Below are 21041 nucleotides of genomic sequence, written 5' to 3'. Positions count from 1 at the left end.
TAGTGATCAGTGACTGGGCAGATGCCCTCAGAGTTCGACACGGAATATAGAGTTGCAGTCTATCCCCAAGATATGGGGCCCCAATTTTATGAAAGGCCAACCTTAGTGATTTAAAGGCGATCCGTTTCCTAATAGGTAGCCGGTGCAGGGAGGCTAGGAGAGGTGTAGAATGAGTTCTCGGCCCTGCCAAGAAAATAGCTCTGCCCGCCACATTTTGGATCACCTGGAGGCGGCCAAGTAAAAATTCAGGAAGGCCAAGATACAAAGCCAATTGGTCCTCGCAAATTGCGCATGCAATGTCAGGGTGCAAGGGTGTCAAAAGGACACCCTGTTGCACCCCTGAAATTGATCTGTGCACATATGTTGCGCAAACACATGCCCTAAGGGCATGTGTGTGCGCACATGAAACTTTGAATAATGCACATAAGTGCATTTTTCAAAGGTTTTGCAAATTACCATGAAGTTGAACTTCATGGTAATTTGCGCCCCCTATTAGTGAAATTGCTAATTTTTTACTTTAATGCATTGCATTTAAGGAATCTCAATTTGCGATTCCTTAAATGCAATTGCAATTTAAATAATCACAATTTAGAGATTATGTAAATTGCAATTTTTGCATTTGGGATGATGCATCCCAAATGCAAAAATACCGGTCGCAAAGGGGCAGATTCTGAGAATCTGCCCGTTTGCGACCGGTTTTTCTTTTGATACATGCGCCCGTAAATATTAGAAACAGCTAAAGTAAGCTGTGATTGATAGCAGTTTACGTAGGGTAGAGGAAATTATGTTTTTCTTTCAGGAGACCAAAACCTGGATATCATTGCAAGGAAAATTACTTTCCTATACAAGGTCAGAATAATACAAAACAAGTGTTAACCCATCACTCTCCACAATCTTTACAAACTCATACTTCGATAGAGAAGTTTTACGCTTACCCAGCACCTAAAAAACATCTTTGGACGAGTGCTGATAATATGTTTGCACTTCCAATTTTTAAAGAAATCTTTCTTGCATATTAAGGCCCAAATTTACAAAGAACATGGGGCATATGTACAATGAAATGTTGGAGCACGGAGCTGCAGCAAATTTGGCAGTGCCACTCTCCGACATTTCCAAAATGCAGGGATGCACCGTATTTACAACAATATGGTTCACCCCTGTATTTTCCCTAGCACTGGGGCTAAATTTAGCTGCCTAGCGCCAATGCAAGTTCCCTTGAGCAATAGTGCAAGGGTGCCTGCATTTCAGGGAATGATTGTTTATGTGCAGAATGCAGCATACATAGAAAAAGCAAAAACAAGGAGAAATAAAAGTATTTCCCCTCGTTTCACCATTTTAACAACTGCTCTTGCATGGTGTTAGTTTTTGGCGCTGCGTCCGATTTACAGATCCTTGTAAATCAGGGGCAGCATCAAAAAGCAATGGGTGTTGCGGTGGAACGCCCACAGCAACACCCATAGCACGCCTCTTTCATGCAGATATTTGCATGAAAGGGTACCATATTTACAAAGTGGCATTAAGCCACAAAAAGAGGCTTAAAGCCGCTTTGTAAATATGGAGTGCAAAGCACCACCAGAGCTAAAAGCTGACGTTCTGGTGGCGCTATTGTTGCAGGGATTCTGCTCATGCACAGAACTATGCGCAGGAAACCAGGACCTCAGTGAATTGTGGTGTACCAAAAACTCACCTCAGTACCCAGAACCCCTATCCGACTAGCATCAGTGTCTCATTCGTTCTCCGTATCATCTCGAAGCTATCAATGATTAGACAACCCAGAACAAGCGACTTAGAGTACTCTCAGGAATGGTGGGAATCAGAAACACCTGTTCGTTTTTATTCTCATATCAGTCCACAACAACAGTAATCAAAGACACAGTAAAGTTTAAAATGTTTATTTTATAAACTACGTGCTCTAAGATGCAGTACTTTGGCTAACATAAGCAGACAAATGATTAAAAATAAAACCATCAGCATTGTAACAATACCATAGAAAATGAAGGGAGAAATCATATTACAAATGATAGTGGAATACAACCACCCTCCCTTCTTTAGTAAACTAGTATTATTAAACTAATGGAAGGTCTCTAGGTTTGAATGGGGAACCCCATACCGTAAAGATCAGATTAGGTGAATCACATCACAGGATCAGCTCTGCTCTGTGTCTGGAAAAGGTCTTCTCCAAAAGTATCTAATCATGCATGCAAAATGTAATATTAAAGGCACTCGAATTTCAGATATTTGCAGCTGTGCGCGTGTTATGTCTAGAGCGTGGGTCGATCAACCTGAATTCAAAAGCATACATTGTTATTTGTCCCTGACGGGTCTGCACACAGTGTTCAGGCCAAGGTCGCGGTGCACGTCTAGGAATGTGAACAACAGACCATTCTCATGTGAAGAAAAAGCAAGCAGGCACTTTTTCTTATAATAACAGCTACCAGTAGTGTCGTGTGCAAAAGCAGCAACAGTGGTAAGATGGCGTTTTAAATCTAAGACGCTTATGCTAACATAGCAATGTGTGTACCTGGAATTCCATCTCCACTACACTATCTCCTTGTAAATATACCCCCTTGTGTCTGTACAATACCATTCAAAGTGAAACAAAGTAACACAAAGGGGAAGATTTACTACTTTTTCATGCAGCGCAGTGCAGCAGCCACAAATGCTGCACTGTACTGTGTGAAAAGGAGAGAGGAGAGCACCAAATTTACTCAAATAAGGCACTCTCCTCCCCTCTCCTTAGTGCCAGCGCTGAAATTAGCTGCAATGTTCTGTGATTCTAGCATAGGTTTTGTACTGGAAGGGTACCCTTCCTGTACAACATTCTATGCTGAGACTCACTTTAAGCTTTTTCTATCTTTGTATGTGTGCTTGAAAGTGCAGCATACGTACAAAGTCATAAAAGGAAGGAGAAATGAAAACATTTCTCCTTCCTTATGCCTACTTTAAAAAGGCACAGTTTGGTGACACTAAACCATGTCTACTTTATTTAGTAAATAGGGTTTAGTGTCAGAAACCCCTTTGGTGCTAAGTAATGCAAAGCAGCGATATGTACTGCTTTGCGTTATTTTCATGTTATTCCCACTGCTAAAAAAGTTTAGCACTGGAAGGTAAATCAGAAAATAAGATTTTGCCCCAATTTGCATCACTTTTGTGATGCAAATACTGCGTAAAATCATAGTAAATCACCCCCAAATTCTTGCAAGGGTATCTATTTACCCTCTAAAAGGTTTATCACACTGGAAAGGTGCCCTTTTCTGTGCAAAAACAGCACTTTTGTTGCTATGCACCATTTTGCCTCAAGTTGGGCATTACTTGGGTGTTACTTGGGAGGATCTGCACGAGCACCCATACTTTATGACACACAGCACAATCTACAAAGATAGACTGACTGGGCTTTGCATCACAAATGACTCCTTGAAGCAGGCTCTAACAAGGAGAAATATTTTCATTTTTCCAAACATTCTTCACATTCCATACAATGTTTGGGATGTTTTAGAATTTGTCTATGAATAGGATTTTCTACTGGTAAGATTCCTTTGCAATACAAACCTTCGCTAAAAACACATATACACATCTCTATGTCAGTGTTGAAAGGTTGTGCATGGTGCTAGGCAATCTTAATAGTGTCCCAGCACAGGGGATGACAGCAGGAGCAGGTCATTTTTCAGGTTCCGCCTGTACATCGTTTGCTCTGTGCTTGTGAAATCTATTGCTTTTAATATATCTTAAAAGGGACTTACATTCAACCTTCACTTTTTATTGGTCTGTATGCTCTGTTTCTACGTGTTGCTACCTGTTCTCCCTTCTGTGTCTCTCTTATCATATCAGTTTCCCATAGCCTAATTACTCATTCCCATCCGCGTTGGTGGTACGAACTTCTTTTTTCGTTTGGTTAATGCTGTATAACGTTTACTGTCTACATTTTATCTTTCCCTCTAAACACCTAATATTGCTACGTTTTACACCTAAACAGTCAGTCGCAAGTGCAGTTACCTTGCAGTTAAAAGGAGCTTGATTTAAATGATGCAGCAGGTGCAGTGGTACCAGAGATAACTCTAGGGACCCCACTAAACACAGATTATTAATAAACTACACTACTAAGCAGATAGTCACGAATGCAGTTATCGAACAGGCACAAGGGTCATGATTTAAATGGTGCATCAGGTGCAGTGACACTGGGACCCAAAGCTCTAGGCACACCACTAAACACCTAATATTTCTATATTTTACTACTAAACAGGCAAATGCTGTTACCTTTCAGGGATTTTTTTTCCTAAAGAATTCCTAGCCGACCACGTACTAGTACAAGCATGAAAAAGAGGAACAATTATACAATCCAAGCATGACCATGGCAGTGGAGACCATGGCGGCCGGCTAGGAGGCCGGGTCGCGAGCTCTGCAATCGTGATCGTAAACAAGCTGTAAAAAATGTCTCTCACACGCAGTTTTTGAATGGGAATTTCTCCCGGCAGCTCTAAAATTTACCCACTGGGGTTGGAGGCAACCTTCTGGGGACCTGACTCTGTCGCGATCCGGGGGCGATCCGTGTGGAGGTGTTCTGGGCGGCGGTAGCATCTGAGGACTCCCGAGGCTCAGGAGGACGGAGGAGGAGGCGAGACTGAGGAGAGGCTCGGAGCTGGAGGCGGAGGCATGTCCTGCCTAAAATCGCCGTCCTAGCAGCTTGGGACCGCGGGAAAGAGCAGGGAATCTCTGGGCAGTTGCCGCGGTGGAGTTCCAGCACCTACGTAGGGTGACAATAAAAGTAAGTTACAGGGGAATTTTATGTAGGTTTCCTCGCACTACTCAGACTGCTACGTCAGTTTTAAAGCTTGCCACTAGCGACAGGAAGCCCCCCCAGGGGAAGTGTTAGAACCTTACAGAAAGCAAAAAAAGAAAACAAACTGGACCCTGAGACCAACTCTCAAGTCAAAGACAGCCTAGGAATAAATGCCTTGCTGAATTCTAATAGGAAAAAAGGTAGAGGCAAACGAAGGGGGTCCTCTGCTTCAAATACAAATCCTGTGGCTCTTCTGTTAGAAGATACACCGAGTTCCTCCCTACAAACGCTGTCTAGACAGGACAAATACAAGTCACCCTACGAAAACACTAAGGGAAGCATTATTAACTCTAAAGAAAGTTATCGTGCCCTAACAGATAAGCAACTGAACCTGGAGCCCGTTCCCATAGGGGATGATGACAATCCCTTGCTAGAAACCGTGTCGGAGAGAGAACAGGAGCTGGACAAGGAGTTAAATATAATACAGGACAGCGACAGCGACACAAGAAAATATACCATTAGGAAACAAAGGGCTCAGAAAGCCAAGGCAGGGACAGTAGCAGTAGGCTCTACCATGGCTGCAAAAACTGCCACAAAAGAGCAGCTAAAGAAAGGATCTAACCTGAAAGTAACTCCCTCATTGCGCTCCTTTTTTAAGGTGCAAGATAAGCCAACTCCAAAAGTCGGGTTACTCTACGTGGAGAATGTTACTCCAGGAAAGCAGTCGGCAGGGTCTTCCTCAACTTTAACACTAATGGAATCCCCTAATAGATATCAAGCTCTTATGACAAAGGACCTGGAAAACGAGGATGAGAATCCCAATGAAGTCATTGAAATCACGGAGCTACCAGAAAGGGAAGTTAGCCTGCAAAAATGCTTGAGGAATAAGGAACATTTTGCAGAAACACACACGCAAGGTGAGATTGGCAATTTGATGGGTTCTCTCTTTAAGGAGATGAAAGTGAGCTTTGCAAAATCGGAGAAGAACCAAGAAAAAATTCAGGCCACCTGTGAAGCATTGGAGTCCAAAGTCAATGCATTAGTTGATAGAGTTGTGGCAGTTGAGATCGCCTTGGAACAGACCAGGGAGGAAGTGAAACTAGTACAAGCATGTGCCCTAGCAACACACTCCAAAGGAGCCACATTAGACTGGATCATCTCCAAAGAAAATACGATCTAAACAATCTCAATCAATCCTTGTGACTGGTCCGATCACCACTTTATCACTTTCCAAATACCAGCTAAAAAAAGGAAAACAATTTCGCAACCTATCAAAACCAAACATTGGGTGAGAGACACTAGAGACCTGAATTTGGAGACTCTAACAATGCAAGACGAGAAAGAACTTCAACCCCCTTCTGAACTAACAGACGTCAGCGAGCTTACAGACAACTACAACCGTACGATATCTAAAATAATTGACAACATTGCCCCCCTAAAACTTAAAAGAATACAAATCAAAGATAAAAACCCATGGTTCAACGGATCAATTAATGAAGAAAGACGTAAACTTAGAACAACAGAACAAATATTGAGACAAACTCCGTCATCCCCCCACTTAGAACATCTAAGAATGACCAGAAAAACCTACAATAAAAGCGTACTTAAATCAAACAAATAATTTTTTAGAAATGAACTTGAAAATGCAAAGAACAGACCGAAGAAACTCTTTGATCTACTAAAAGAACAATCAAACAAATTAGCCAAATCCTCCCTATTAACATCTAAGTCAGATCTGAACTGTGAAGATTTTTCAACATTATTTACTGATAAAGCCAGCTCATTGGAGAGAGAACTCAAGAATAACACTGAAAAAGCATCAATCCTAAGGAGTGAACAATTGGTGAACCTTGCCCTACAGACACAAGTGATGCCCAAAAGAAATGCCCGTTGGTCAAACTTCAAACTATATGATCAGCATGACCTTACCAAACTATTGCTATCTCTGAAATCAAATAATCATTACAATGACCCTCTGCCGTCAAAATGCTGGCCCTCCTGCAACCACATGGTCATCCCCTTCTGGACTAAGATAATTAATGAATCGCTTGCCCAAGGATCAATACCGGACTGCCTAAAAACAGGTTAGGTTATCCTTCTCCTAAAGAAACCTAGGGAGAGCCCATCAGACCCAAACAACTTTCGTCCAGTAACAACCATTCCCCTACTAGCCAATGTACTAGAAAAATGTGAGCACAATCAATTAAGTCAACACATTACTGAATTTGAACTACTAAATGACTGCCGATCAGGGTTCAGACCAACCCACAGTATGGAGACAGCAATCCTACACATAGTAGATGATGCTTTGCTAGCCCTCGACCGTAATGAAACCTGTCTCCTGATCCTTCTGGACCTATCGTCTGCATTTGACACAGTAAACCATCCGAAATTATTAGAATGCCTGGAAAATAGGATGGGCTTATCGGGTGCTGTACTGAAATGATTCTACTCCTTCCTAGAGAACAGATCACAAAGATTCCTGGTGGACAACAAGCTATCCCCACCATCTCCGATTAAAATTGGGGTTCCACAAGCATCAACCCTGTCCCTGTCACTATTTAACCTATACATAAAACCATTAACTGAAGTACTGCATAAGGCTAACCTTTCCTTTCACATGTTTGCTGACGACACCCAGCTGTGTATGAAGATATCATCTCCGGAAGAGATCAACACTATGAACCAAGCACTCAAGAAAACCGTTGAATGGCTAGCTGACAATCATATTAAGCTCAACTCACAAAAAACACAAATTCCTTCTGATCTCCCCTCCTAAAAGTTCGGCCAAGATTAAAGAATGGGCCAATATGATCACAGCACTAAATGGTACCCCAACGATAGTTGACACAACCAAATCCCTTGGTATCACACTGGATAAAGATCTAAACAATAACCCTGGGCGTAGTGGGCGTAGTGGGGTTACGTGAGGGCTGGCGGGAGGCGGGTGGTGGGCAACTCTGCTCCGCCGTGGCGTGTGCGAAGCGCTGCCTGCTACGCCTACTTCGTGCCCCACGAAGCAGGCAGCACTACACACACTCCGTGGGCGGAGCGGAGCACTACGCCCACCTTTACTAAACAAGCGAGCAGACATCAACACAATGGCAAAAAATGCTCATTTTCATCTGAATTACCTCTGAAAAATGAAGCCACTCATCGATCCCGGGGATCTGAAAATGACAGTACAGGCACTGGTCATATCAAGAATTGAATATGGATGCGCAACTCTATCAGGACTCCTTAAGATCACAACAGCTCCCCTAAAAGCTTGTCTCAATGCAGCAACTAGAATTAAAACAGGAAAAAAAAAATACAATGACATCACTCCACATCTGAAAGCGCTCAACTGTTTTCCATACGAGGCAAGAATAGAACTAAACATTGCATGTATTACACACAAGGCAATACATCACAAAACTCCACATTACCTAGCCCATAAAATTAAGCTGTCCAGAAGCACTAGACCCTCGAGGGGATTAGAGGATTTTCTACTGAAACCAGCATTCTCCCTAGACAGCAGAGAGGGGAGCTGGGCCTGGTCAGACAGTAACTGATTATCTAAATGGATGCCTAGACTGATCAGAGCTAAGAGGTGCCCATTATCCCCCCAAATAGAGACCACCAGGCAACTGGGCCACTGCAACTCCAGGGGCCCCTTCAGGGAGTGACCAGACCATTCAAGACCTAGAGGGGGATAAAGAGGGGGACCAAGACTTTGTTAGAAGAACAGAGAGCACTAGCACCCAAGCCTGAGTAATCGGGGGTTCAGCTCTCCATTGGTCACTGCAGTAGAAATTAGGCCAGTACACCTGTGCTGGAGTGAGGCTTCGAGCCATAAAAGCATAAGATACAAAAGAAGAAAGAGTCGGAGGATCTTTGGTGCTTAAGGCCTGAGGCGTGACCATGATCGGCTTGCTCAGAATCAAAGAGAAATCAGGGCTGCTCGCCTTCATTGCCCTGTATCCTGTACACAATGGCGGCAGCAAGGACAAAGAAGGGGGCTCCATTAAGGATATGTTTGCGAAAGCTGGAGGCCCCCAGGAGGGAGATACCAAAGGAGGACAGAGCAGAGCTACCTCCCCACTAGCAGAGGACCCAGAGGCCCCAGTAACGCACCCCTTTCTAGAGGCCTTCTGATGAGGCCTACGAGAAGATCTCCTGCAAGTAAAAAAAGAGATCTGACAAGCGAGATGCACACGATCCGGAAAGATGTCACAGACATAGGGGATAGAGTGTAAACGCTAGAAGAACATGGAGCCACACGAGACGAAGAAATAGAGCAGCTACAACAAAAAATCCTCCACCTATCAGAACAACAATTAGATCTCCAAGCGCACACAGAGGATTTGGAAAATTGCTCCAGACGTGACAACATTCGGATCTGGGGAGCCACTAGACATGCGAAGGAGGGAATATCAAGACTTATGTAGCTGAATTGTTTGCACAAATACTCGGCAACACCTCCGCAGATGCAATTCGGCAGCTGGGGTCCAGGGAAGGCACGTCCATTGGACATCCTGACACATTTTCACAAGTTTACACTCAAAGAAAAGATTCTAAGAAAATCCTGGGAGTCACCAACAATACAATTCAGAGGCCAGACATAACATCTGTTTCAAGATTTAGCCAACTCCATGCTACAGAAAAAGGAGAGAGTTCCAGCCGGTGATGACTTTCCTCCGAGACAAAAAAGTGTCCTACTCTTGGGGCCACCCGTTTAGACTGATTTTCCAATGCAGGGCCAGCTCAGACAACTCAGCTCCTTATCGGAAGCGTGCAAACTTCTCCAGATAGACCTTCAAGAGGAGCCCCAATGCACGGCACAGTCCGGCAAGCAGAAACTTGAAAACAGGTGGAGCCGGCAAAGAGTTCCTGGGGTGGCCGGGGCTCGGCCCCAGACCCGGAGACCATGGTGCCTGAAAGTAAAGCCCTGCTGGAAAAATTAGCGGAGGATACTATATCCAACGATCCGGCTTGAGGCGACATAGCATACAGCGAGAGAAGGGTGGCGGTGGAGGCAGGGGGCGGGTGGGAAATTGTAGACGTGGCTAGTACCCCACAATGGGACTCTACCATTGGTAAAGGGATGGCTTACGATGGGACATTTCCAATCCAGGGACTTTTGTTAAATGTTGTTTTTGTTAAGGGGTTAGTTTATGGGTGCCTGTTAGCCAGCCAGAATGTCTTTACATACTTGTCTCAGAAACAGCCATACGAAGGGGAATAGGAGGGGGAACACTCAAGAGGGACTAGGAGACACCCTGAGATCACGCCATGAAAGCAACAACACAATCTCTGAGGGTCTTGACCCGGTTAAAAGGAAGGCGATACTCTCTTACATAGAGAACTCGCGAGGGGACGTATGCCTCCTGCATGAAACACATCTACAGTACAGGGTCTGGCATAGACTCAAGTCTTGAGCGTTCCCAAAGCAGTTATTTTCTTCCCCCACGCAGAAAACGGGCAGGGTAGCGATACTGTTCTCTCGATCGTTTCAGGGAAAAATGGGGCTGAAGGTAGCAGAAATAAAGGGCCGCCTTCTGGGGCTCTACATACACTTTGGCTCTCATACTATACTCATTTGATCTATATATACCCCACATGACAGACAGGAGCAGTTTATACAAGATTCAATAGGAGAAGTAATAGCCACACAAGATAGGTGGCGATTGAGAGATTTGCTACTTCGCCGCCCTGAAGTTATACAGTAAGAAGAGAATGCAATCAGGGACTAGTTAGCAACTAACGACCTCCCGGAGACCTCGCCTGCAATGGTCTGGGGTGCCCTAAAAACAGTTATTAGGGGGTAGCTGATAGCAATATCAGGGGCAAGCAATAAGTCTAGGAGAGATAAACGGGCACAACTTCAACAACCGGTCCGGGACCTGGAGTGCATTCACCACCGCACTGGAGCCTCATGGGTATGGTGACAGCTGGAGTCAACACAGAAGCAATTGGCAGGCTTAGACTTGGACTATGTGGAATACACGCTTATTATGTTGGAGGGAATAAAAGTGGGTGACTATTAGCTGCTAAACTCAAGGGTCAGCGTCAAACTAACACTGTGGAGTCCCTGACATAAGAAGCGGGTGAACTCATAGAGGGCGATGAGGCCATTGCTACCCAATTTGGATCCTTTAATAAAGATCTATACTCAGCACAGGAAGTTCCCCCATCAGTCCATCACAAAATATCCAGAAAAAGCCAAGGTAACCAGTCTGTCAGTAGAGCAGACGGCTACCATAAATAACCCAATCGAGGCTTGAGAAGGTGATATCCCCCACCTCGAAATTAAAACCCAACAAGTCACCAGGCCCTGATGGCTTTCTGGCACTCTTCTATAAAGCTTTCTGCAGCTTGGTTGCCCCCCTCCTCACCAAAGTCTTAAATGCAATCACAGGTGCAGAGACACTCCCACCATCAATGTTAGAAACTTCCATGACAGTTATAGCAATATTAATAGCAAAGATAAACAGTTATGCGGATCCTATCGACTTATTTCACTTTTAAATGTGGATGCTAAATTATTTACAGGAATTCTAGTGACATGCCTGGCCCCACACATGTCACGACTGGTCGCTCTGGACCAATCAGGATTTATCCCCAAAAGACAATGTTCAGACAATACCAAATGACTCCTTCATTTAATAGACAAGGCATCTCGTTCTCAGCATGAGCTCTTCTCCAGAGATGATGAAAAGGCCGAAAAGGCTATTGACAGGGTCCATTGGCCCTATATGGCGGAGGTCCTGAGGCACTTTGGACTAGGGGACAGATTTGGTCTGGGGTCTTGCGCGGATACGAGAAACCTCAAGGGTTGGTCTGAGTAAATTGTAGAGCCTTGGAAAGCTTTCCAATCCAACCCGGCACACGTCAGTGGTGTCTTCTCTCCCCCCTATTATTTGCGCTCGATATGGAAACATTTGCACAGAGAGTGAGGGATGACCCAGATGTGGGAGGCATATGTTTTGGGGATGAGGAGCATCTCATCAGACACTATGTCATCATTTTTTTAGAAAATCCTTGAGAGTCGCTCCCAGGTTTTCTAAGAGAAGTCGAGACATTTGGAGCAGTTTCTGGGTTTAGAATCAATATCACAAAATCTCAGGCATTAAACTTATCAGTGCCCCACATGACCCAAGAACTTTCTACCCGAGCTCATTCAATTAGCTGGTGACCCACTGTTTCGGACTTGGGGATTCACCTCGCTTCAACGATCCAAGAGACGGTGACCCACAAAGCCTTGCACACTTCCTCCCCTCATTACCTGGCAAATAAACTGAAAATGTCTGGAGGCTCAAGACCTTCTTGGAATGCGGAAAAGTTTCTGCTTGAGCCCCCCTCCTTCAAAAGGGAAAGATCGATGGCTAAATCCTTCTCAGGTAATGCGGTGAGAATCTGGAACTCGCTTCCTCCATTGCTCCGTGCCACCTCCTCTACCTGGATCTTCAAAGCTTACCTCAAATCTCTTCTCTTCCAAAGACATTTTCAGAACTAATACTTTCATTCTCAGACCCCTCTAGGAAGTTTGTTCATCATTGTAAATTTTTTTTATATTTTCTTGGACATTCCTCACCCTTGCTTGCTGTGTTAGAGATTGTGTTCTTGCCTTCTATGATTTTACACTACCTCTTCTAGTCTCCTGTTTATTTTTGTAACGTTCTATTCTGTAACATTTCTCTCATGTAATGTAACTGGTTCTATTGTACAGCGCTCTGACACCTTCGGGTAAAGTCCGAGCTATATAAAAATGCATTAAATAAGTAAATAAATATACACTCAATTATCGAGAATTGGTGAATAGGGTTAAATCAAACACAGTCCACTGGCAACCTTATGCTCTGTTGTGGCTAGGTTGAGTAGCAGCATTATAAATGACAGTCCTTCTTAAGATTCTATACATATTCTTGACCCTGCCTCTTTGGCCCCCAAAAGGTGGGCTCCAGATATTGCAGAGAACTTTTCAGTCCTTTGTGTGGGCAAACAGGCACCCTCGCTTGAGACGTGATCTGTCTTGGTGCAATCCGGAAGAGGGAGTCCTAGGTGTTCCATCTATCAGGGAGTATTTCCAAGAAGCCCAGCTTCGATACCTCATAGAATGGTCTTGCCCAGAATCAGAGAAATCCTGGCTATTTATGGACAGGGCTCTGGCAGGCATATCTTTATGAAAGATCCCTTTTCTAAAGAAAGCTAATCGCCCACCTAGCCTCTACCTAACGGCGATTACGGCGCCCACACTCAAAATATGGGATGCAGTGGGAGTGAAGAGAGGTCTCACTTCCTTTCCATCCCCTCTGACCCCAATAGTGGAGAACCCAGACTTTACACGGGGGAATGAACCAACCTGCATATAGCCCCTGGCAGAAACTAGAATGTAGATCAATTGGCCACTTGTTTGATGCTGAGGGTCCCATTCCGTTTGATATCTTGCAAGATGACTGCACACTCCCTGAACATGAAAAATTCCACTACACCCAAATCAGACATTGGGAAATGGCCAGGAGATGAAAGCATCTGCGCAACACCATCTAACCAACTTTGAGATATGGCTCCTGGGCAGGGAATCGGACAAAAGATTGGTCTTGGATATATATAAAACTTTGATGGGCCGTGAACTGGAGACAAAATCCACTGCCCAGCTACGGTGGGAATGGGAAATAGGACGACAATTGACTCAGAAGGAATGGAGGTATAGGGTCAGACACTCAGCCCCCAACACAGCTAGTGCAGAGACAGCGACAAAGATCATAACATATTGGTATTTGACCCCTGAGCGCACACATAGAATTAACCCAGCTCGAGAGGACAAATGTTGGAGATGTAGGGAATTTATCGGGACACTAACTCATATCCTCTGGGAATGCCCTAAACTGACACGCTTTTGGGACCATTGTCCTCACTGAGGTTGACACCTACCTGGATACTCAGCTTCCCAAATTTCCCACCTATTTTATATCCGGTCTCAACAATCCGCTCACTTATCCTCTCAAATCGGTGAGAGGTAGACATAGACACAGCACTATCGCACCAATAGCAATGCAAAATCCCATATTGGCAGTATGAGGCACAGATAAGACACCGACGAAACTAGCCTGGCTACACCGTATATGGGACACGTTAGGGATGGAGAGGCTATCTTTATCTCTCAGGGGTGATGGGGACTCATTCGGAGCGATCTGGCGACTGTTCATAATACTCTTATCACAGGATTTCATCAAGTTTACGTGTCCTAGATACCTAAGACTGCTGAGACTGACAGAACACACAAATACCTAAGCCACAACAGATAAAACGCAGCCGAAAGCCGCAGACACAGAAGATACGAGGCTATAAGACCCAGGTCCAAAGGGGGTTGGGCAAGGGAGGGTGGGCAGTTGGATTTCCTGTTTGCAGTAAAAAGTTGCATTATGGCTGACGCCGACTGAATGTTGACGTCGAGTCAGCAACAATCACATGTATATAGTTTCCAATGACTATACTTGCAACAATAAAACACATTTAAACATAAACAACAAATATTGTTCTATTTTACTACTAACCCAGCAGTCACAAATGCAGTTATCTTGCAGTCACTAGGGTCATGATTTGAAGGTATTATGTACCTCGAGTCAGGCAACCCTTCCCGTGATTGATCTCCCCCTGCATCTGCTCCTTATGTTGTTGCCCTGTCCAATGTTTCCAAGCTCGCAGCAGATAGTAGGGAAACCACTAGGGGTCTAATTAATAAATCCATTAACTGGCTGAATAATATTATTGCTGGAAATTGGGACACTTCAAAACAGATTTGATGGCAAGGCATGTGGTGGGGATAGGTACGGGGGAAATTAGCATAATGGTGATTTTATTGTGGTTAATTTTCGCAATCCATTTGTTGTCTAGGAAATTCAGCATAAAGCAAGTTTATGAGTGGTTAAAACTAGTTCAGTTGCCACTTTGGTTTTTATATCAGCACCTTGTTAACCCCTCCAGTATTCCTAGCGGTTTGACCCCACAAATGAATGTGTAACCTAGTCTCCCCTCTCAAACAAAAATCCCCCTGAATAATAGATCTTCAGCATTTGCCGGGTTAGAGGGCATCAATTGACTGTGTAGGGAGGAGCATGGTTGCTCCGTTCAACTTGTGAAGATCGGGGCACCGGATTGTCTCATCCCTGTTGCCCAATTGCCTACTAACATTTTTCCGCTCCATCCTTTTACAGAGTATGGTGCTCAGGACAAAGGCAGGGCACCAGCCTGTCCAATTGCTATTGCACACTTTATTAAGATACCTCCAACGATTTTCCATCTCCCGGACCACTCGTGAAGGAGGGGGGGCACCTGATGGTTTCATCTCTATTGCCACTCTGAATCTTCCCCATTTAGGGCCTGGTGTTCTGGATAAGGACAGGACACTCGATAGTTCAATCTCTGTTGTCCTTTCGTGGCCAACCCTCCAACACAACTCCCTCTCCCCAAGGTCCGGCTTGAGCACCTGCTTGGACATAGGTCCTTTAAACAATGCCTGCCTACATTTTTTAAGTTGGAACAATGAGGGCCAATCCTCCAAAATCTCGATTAATGGATGCCAATCTTTCTTTGGAGACTTTGATATAGTTTTCTTGCAGGAAACCTGGGAGGTAAATGAAATAGCATTTGATGGTTTCATGTGCTTTAGTTTGCCTGCGATCCCATCCTCTTCTGGTAGAGCTAAGGGGGTGTTTGACCGCCTGGTTTAAAGTTACTATTGGCAGCTCAGTTTTACCTATCCACCATGAGCAGAGGGAAGTGCAGGTCTTCTGCCTTAGCTGGAGAGACACCTATAAGATGTATTTGATAAACTTCTATAATAACAACTTCTTGAGTAAGGGTGAAGCCAATTTGCAGGTCTTTTTGTTGTGATCAATATGCTTGTAAAGAAAGAGGCACGGGCGGAATGCCCCATTAGGCTGATGGTAGTGGGGGACTTCAATGCTAAACTGGGGCACCCTCCATCTATATCTCTAACTCCTTTTGACCCATTTGCCTGAGATAGTGATCGTAATGTGATGGACACGAGGGGGTGGGTCCTTTTCTCCCTCCTGGCAGAACGTGGCCTGGTAAGAAAAGTCCCTAACTTTTTTGATCATTATCTTCCAACCTTTATAGGGTGGGGTGCCGGGAGCACTATTGACTACATTCTTACCTCTGGGAGTATGTCCCCAATTGTCAACAAATGTGAGGTTCCTATCCAGACCTATAGTGATCATAGCCCCATTTCTGTCAAGATACAGTTGCAACATGTGCAATCTAAGACAAAGTCTTTGCCTACCCAGGACTTACCTATCAAGGATGCAGGGCGTAGAGTGATTTGGCGTTCCGCGAACCTGAAGAGCATTATGTCTCAAGTTGTACATAATAGTACTGCTATGGCGAGTAGTTGCAATTGCGTACCCTGCGACCCAGCCCTCATCCTAATTGATTTTTCTAACCTTTTACTAAAGATAAAAGTGCTGCTTTCCAGACCCAAAGTTCATCCGCACCACCATGTTAAATCATGGTTTGACATAGTTTGCAGAGCAGCCAATGATACCCTCAGCAGGTCCTTAAAACAAATCCCCAGAGATCAGTGTGCAATCAGGGAAAGCAGAAAGTTATACTAGCAAGCCATCAAAAGAAGGAAGTCGGCAATGAAGGAGGAGAAATGGGAATCTATTGTGGGAGCCTGCCACTCTAAAGACCAACAAGCATTTTGGAAATCTGTGAGGTTGGTTTAATCCTGTATATCACCAACTGACAAAGTAACAGCCCATATTTCATCTGAGGCATGGGTGGCACACTTTACGGGGCTGCAGTCTACCGACTGTAAGACAGACGATACCTCAGTGCAGCTGCCCCAATGTGCTCAAAGCTTATTTTTAATGAGGAGGAGGTTCTTAAAGCAATTGTAGACAGTAGATGCTGGTAGGCTCCGGGGACAGATGACTTATTCAGGGAAGACCCAGTGTTCTGGACCCCTGTCCTTACTTCAGTTTTTAACTCTACCTGCAGCGAGGTTGTGGCGGTCATCTATAATTGCCCCTGTTTTTGAAAAAGGAAACATGCATGATGTCAAATGCTATCGCCCGATATCCCTTCTGGATTTCACAGTTAAAATCATTGGGAGAGTTGTATTGGATTGTTTATTTGATTGGATTAATGTTAATAAAATTCTTACACCAAGCCAGTACGGGTTCAGAAAGGGGCTCGGGACAATTGAGCAGTGTTTCAACCTTCATCTTATTGTGGCAAAATACAAATACGCCAAGGGGGTTTCCACCCACTTGGAGTTCATGGACCTGTCCAGAGCATTTGATTACGTCTCCCATCCAAAGCTGTGGGCCATCTTAGAGAGCTTGAGAGTTGAAGTGGGGCTGGTTACATTCTTAAGGCACCTACACCATGACCTTAGCGCTGGAAGCGCTGGAGAATGCACAGTGTCATTCAGCAATAAGCGTAGGGGCGCCAAGGTTGCATCCTTGCCCCAATACTTTTCTTTTCTATACAAACAACTTGGAGAAGACACGAGTTTCTGTTGGGACGGATGTTCCGCTTGTGGAAAAAACACCCGTGCCTGCACTGCTTTATGCAGATGATGCTGTTCTCCCAGCAAGGACTGCCAATGGCCTTAAAAAGCTCATTGTTAGTCACGTTAGCTTTATGAAGGACCTGGGCTTGGAGCCAAACTTCAAGAAAACATTCACCATGATACGTGGCCCAAAAAACACCAAAACACGTACATTAAATATAGAGGGCAAACCCCTAAAGAGGGTCAGCTCCTTCCCCTATTTAGGCATGGACTTTGATGAAGCATGCTCGTGGCATATGTGCATTAAAAATAGAATAACCTGCTACACCCAAGCTGTAGGAACTACCTTCGTGTTTGCCATGTCTTTTGGTAAAAAGCCCATCGCTCCCATTTTAGAGATATACAATCGCAAATGTCTGCTGATTTTAACATATGGAATGAATATCTGAGGCTGCTGGGATGTACATGCAATGCAGATAGAGGAGGAATTGATTCTGCGGTTATTAGGCGTCCCTCCCTCATCTCCGCATTCCGTCCATCTGGAGCTTGGCCTTGAGTACGTCCAGGCCACCATAAGTGCTACCCCCCTGGCCCTCTGGTGCTCAATTTGGTCCAATGAAGAAGCTGACTTTAATCGGGCTGTTATTAGAGACTGTTTAAGCTGTGCCTGTCGTTTGTCCATCCATGGCGCCGATATATCAAAACTTATTTTTCGGCACTTGGTTGTGCCTCTCCGTTTGAGAATCCAGAGGCTATCGCAAAAAAGGACAGAAAGTGGGTTTGGGAGAGTTTAGTTAAGCTTAAACAAACCTCTAGGGAACTATTGGACGTGGCCAAACCCTTGGTTAGAGATTGTTGCTTCATTCAAACAAATCCATCAATTGCCCCATATCTATTATATGTGGCCAATGTATATGAAAGACATTTGTTGACAAAATTTAGGCTGGGTTCTTTCTATTGGGTGATATGTTTTCCTTTAGGTCAGTATTCTACTAACACCGTTGTCACCTGTCCATGTGATGAGCAATCAAGTCACACCATTTACCATTTTGTTTTTTTTGTCAATTTTATCTTCCGTTTACTAGGAAGTTCTTATTACGTTACTACGCAGATTCAAATATTCTAAGTGCAAAGCGGCTCTCTTCTACTTACAGCAACTTAGCGATTGTAACGTTGCTTCGCAGTTGCAAACTTTCTGAAGCGCACTTTAGCTAAGAGAAGGAGTATGCTGTTTTGATGTAATAAGCACTATAGTGATTTTAGTAATTATTGTTTCTGAAATGTTTTTAAATTGCTGATATTTATGTCAATTTTTGAATAACATTTATTTAACTGCCTCCTTGTAGTAGTTTCCTGGTATCGGAACTGGATTTTTTGCACAGTCACTTATTCAATGTCAAATTAGTAATCTTTGCACTTTATTCATTGTATATTATCATGAGGAATTCATACGTCTAATAACGTGTCAGTCCCTAATTTATAAGACATGGACTTTCGTAGGACTTGTTCTATTTTTAATATGTGGTTGTCACTTTTTAAATATGTGTGTCTGGAATGAATTTTGTTTGCTGTTTCTTTTACTGTTGTGTACCTTTTATGATCTGTCCTTGGAAGATCGAATAAAGATAACTTGAAGGTGAACTTGAATGGGGTAGCAGGTGCAGTGGCACCAAGCCCAAACGTTGTCAGAACTCCTTTTAACACCATATTTTGCTATATTTAACTACTAAACAGTCCGTCACAAGTGCAGGCACTAGGGTCATGATTTCAATGGTGTGGCAGGTGCAGTGGTGCCTGGGCCAAAAGCTCTAGGGACCCCACTAAAGACAGATCATTGCTTCATTTTACTACTAAACAGTCAGTCACAAGTACAGTTACCTTGCAGGCACTAGGATCAGTATTACAAAGGTGCAGCAGGTGCAGTGACATTGTCACCAAAATTTCTAGGCACACCACTAAACACCTAATATTGCTATTTTTTCTATTAAACAGGCAGTCACAAGTGCAGTTACCATGAAGGCAGTAAGGTCATGATTGAATTGATGCAGCAGGAGCAGTGGCACCAGGACCAAAAGATCTAGGGACCCCACTAAAAATAAATTATTGCAACATTTACTAATAAACAGTCAAAAGTGGAGTTATCTAGCAGTCACTAGGGTCATTAATATAATGGTTCAGCGAGACCACCTTTCACTATATACACACACCCATTGTGCCAAATTTGAGACATGTATCTCCACTCCTGAATTACAACAGGTGACATCATTGGTCAAAAAAGAGAGTCTTCTCTCCCTCTACCTTTAAAAATTCCAGGCTTAATGGTGCTCGCTCTGCTTATTCCCTTCCAAATGTTTTCTAGCTCAGTGACTAAAATTATAATGTATTATGATTGATTTTGCTGTATTTGATTTTTCTGTCCTTGCTCATCTTTATCACTTGTAATGTGAAAGGTGCTTTCCTGGTGGGCAAGTAAGTAAGAACTCTATGCTTTGGTGCAAGAGTGCTGCTTTGAATATTACTACTGGTGATGTAAGTGTGCTCCAATTATGTTATAACAGTCACTGTTGCAACATGTTATTTGAGGAATGTAACACAACCTGCATGTACAAACTTATAGCTAATGTGGATTCTGTCCAGTTGGAGCTTTGTTTTAGGAAATGGATGGATCTTTATAGGCCTTTTAAATGTCAGGTAATCACCGATTGACCTTATTTTCTTGAGAAACATGTTCCGGAGTTTGCATGTCTATACAGAGAAAGTTGCTTGACCAATCAGGTTTTTTATAGGTAGGATGGTCAAAGATGGAACCAATTTTTTCTGATTTAGAAGTAGAGCCTACATTTTATTGTAAATGGTCATTCCTGCCTAGTGGATAGTTCAATGGGCAATGAAATGAGCTTTAAAACTAGGTTATACAGCCACGGGGATCCTCAAGGGCAGAGATGATGTGGTCACACTTGCTCAGGTTTAGCACTTTTCTTGCAGCAGCATTCTGGATCTGTTTCAGCTGCCAATTAGAAATTTTGATAGTCCAATTTAGAGTATGTTGATGTGGTTGAGTCTTGGCAACACTAGAGCATTAGAGGCTAGAGCAATGTGGGATATTCCTAGGTGAGGGTCCAAGGATTTGCATGGTGCACAATTAATTTTTAGTCACGTGGTTAACCTTTTGGTTAGAGTGAGTTGAGGACCACTATTGGGTTGTTGATAGGTGGTGTACGGAAAGGAAGAAACATAATGTGGGTTCTTCATGCATGTTGGTCCTAATCCAGTTGAGAACAATGCCTTGGTTTACAGTTACACTTCGCTTTTATGGGTTCAATCTGTTTATCAGTGGAGTCAAATGCTGATGACTGGTCAAGAAGAAAGATTTCCTCCACCAGTTAGTCTGCTGTTTTGTGGAGGTTGTTCATTTCTATACCAACCTGCTAAAAGGACCTCACTTCCTCTATTTAGATCCTTCCCTTTTCTGCCCCTCCACTATTTCATTTCAATCCAAATAACAAACTAGCACGTCCAGCCCTCACATTAATTTAATATTTCTCTATACTAACTCCCCTCCACCTCCCCTTTACTCATCCCAAATCCTGTCCTACAGCTATAAACTCCCCCCAAAAATATATATATATTTCTAGACCGTTCCCTCTTTTATCCCTCCAATGTTCCTTTTCAATCCAAATAACAGTCTAATATGTCCACCACTCAAATTGATTGCATATTTCCCCATACTAATTCCCACTA

The 21041-nt window shown here is 43.7% G+C and overlaps 1 protein-coding gene across 4 annotated transcripts in view; it reads left to right on the top strand.

Annotated features, from left to right (window-relative positions):
* Positions 1–21041, top strand: part of LOC146833840 (vitrin-like) — a 197398-nt gene that overhangs the window by 161245 nt on the left and 15112 nt on the right. The window lies entirely within an intron of this gene.

This window comes from Triturus cristatus, chromosome 4_2, assembly GCF_964204655.1.
Source record: "Triturus cristatus chromosome 4_2, aTriCri1.1, whole genome shotgun sequence".
Classification (NCBI taxonomy): Eukaryota; Metazoa; Chordata; class Amphibia; order Caudata; family Salamandridae; genus Triturus; species Triturus cristatus.
The sequence above is the reverse complement of the archived record's forward strand: the minus strand, read 5'-3'. Positions and strand labels throughout refer to the sequence as shown.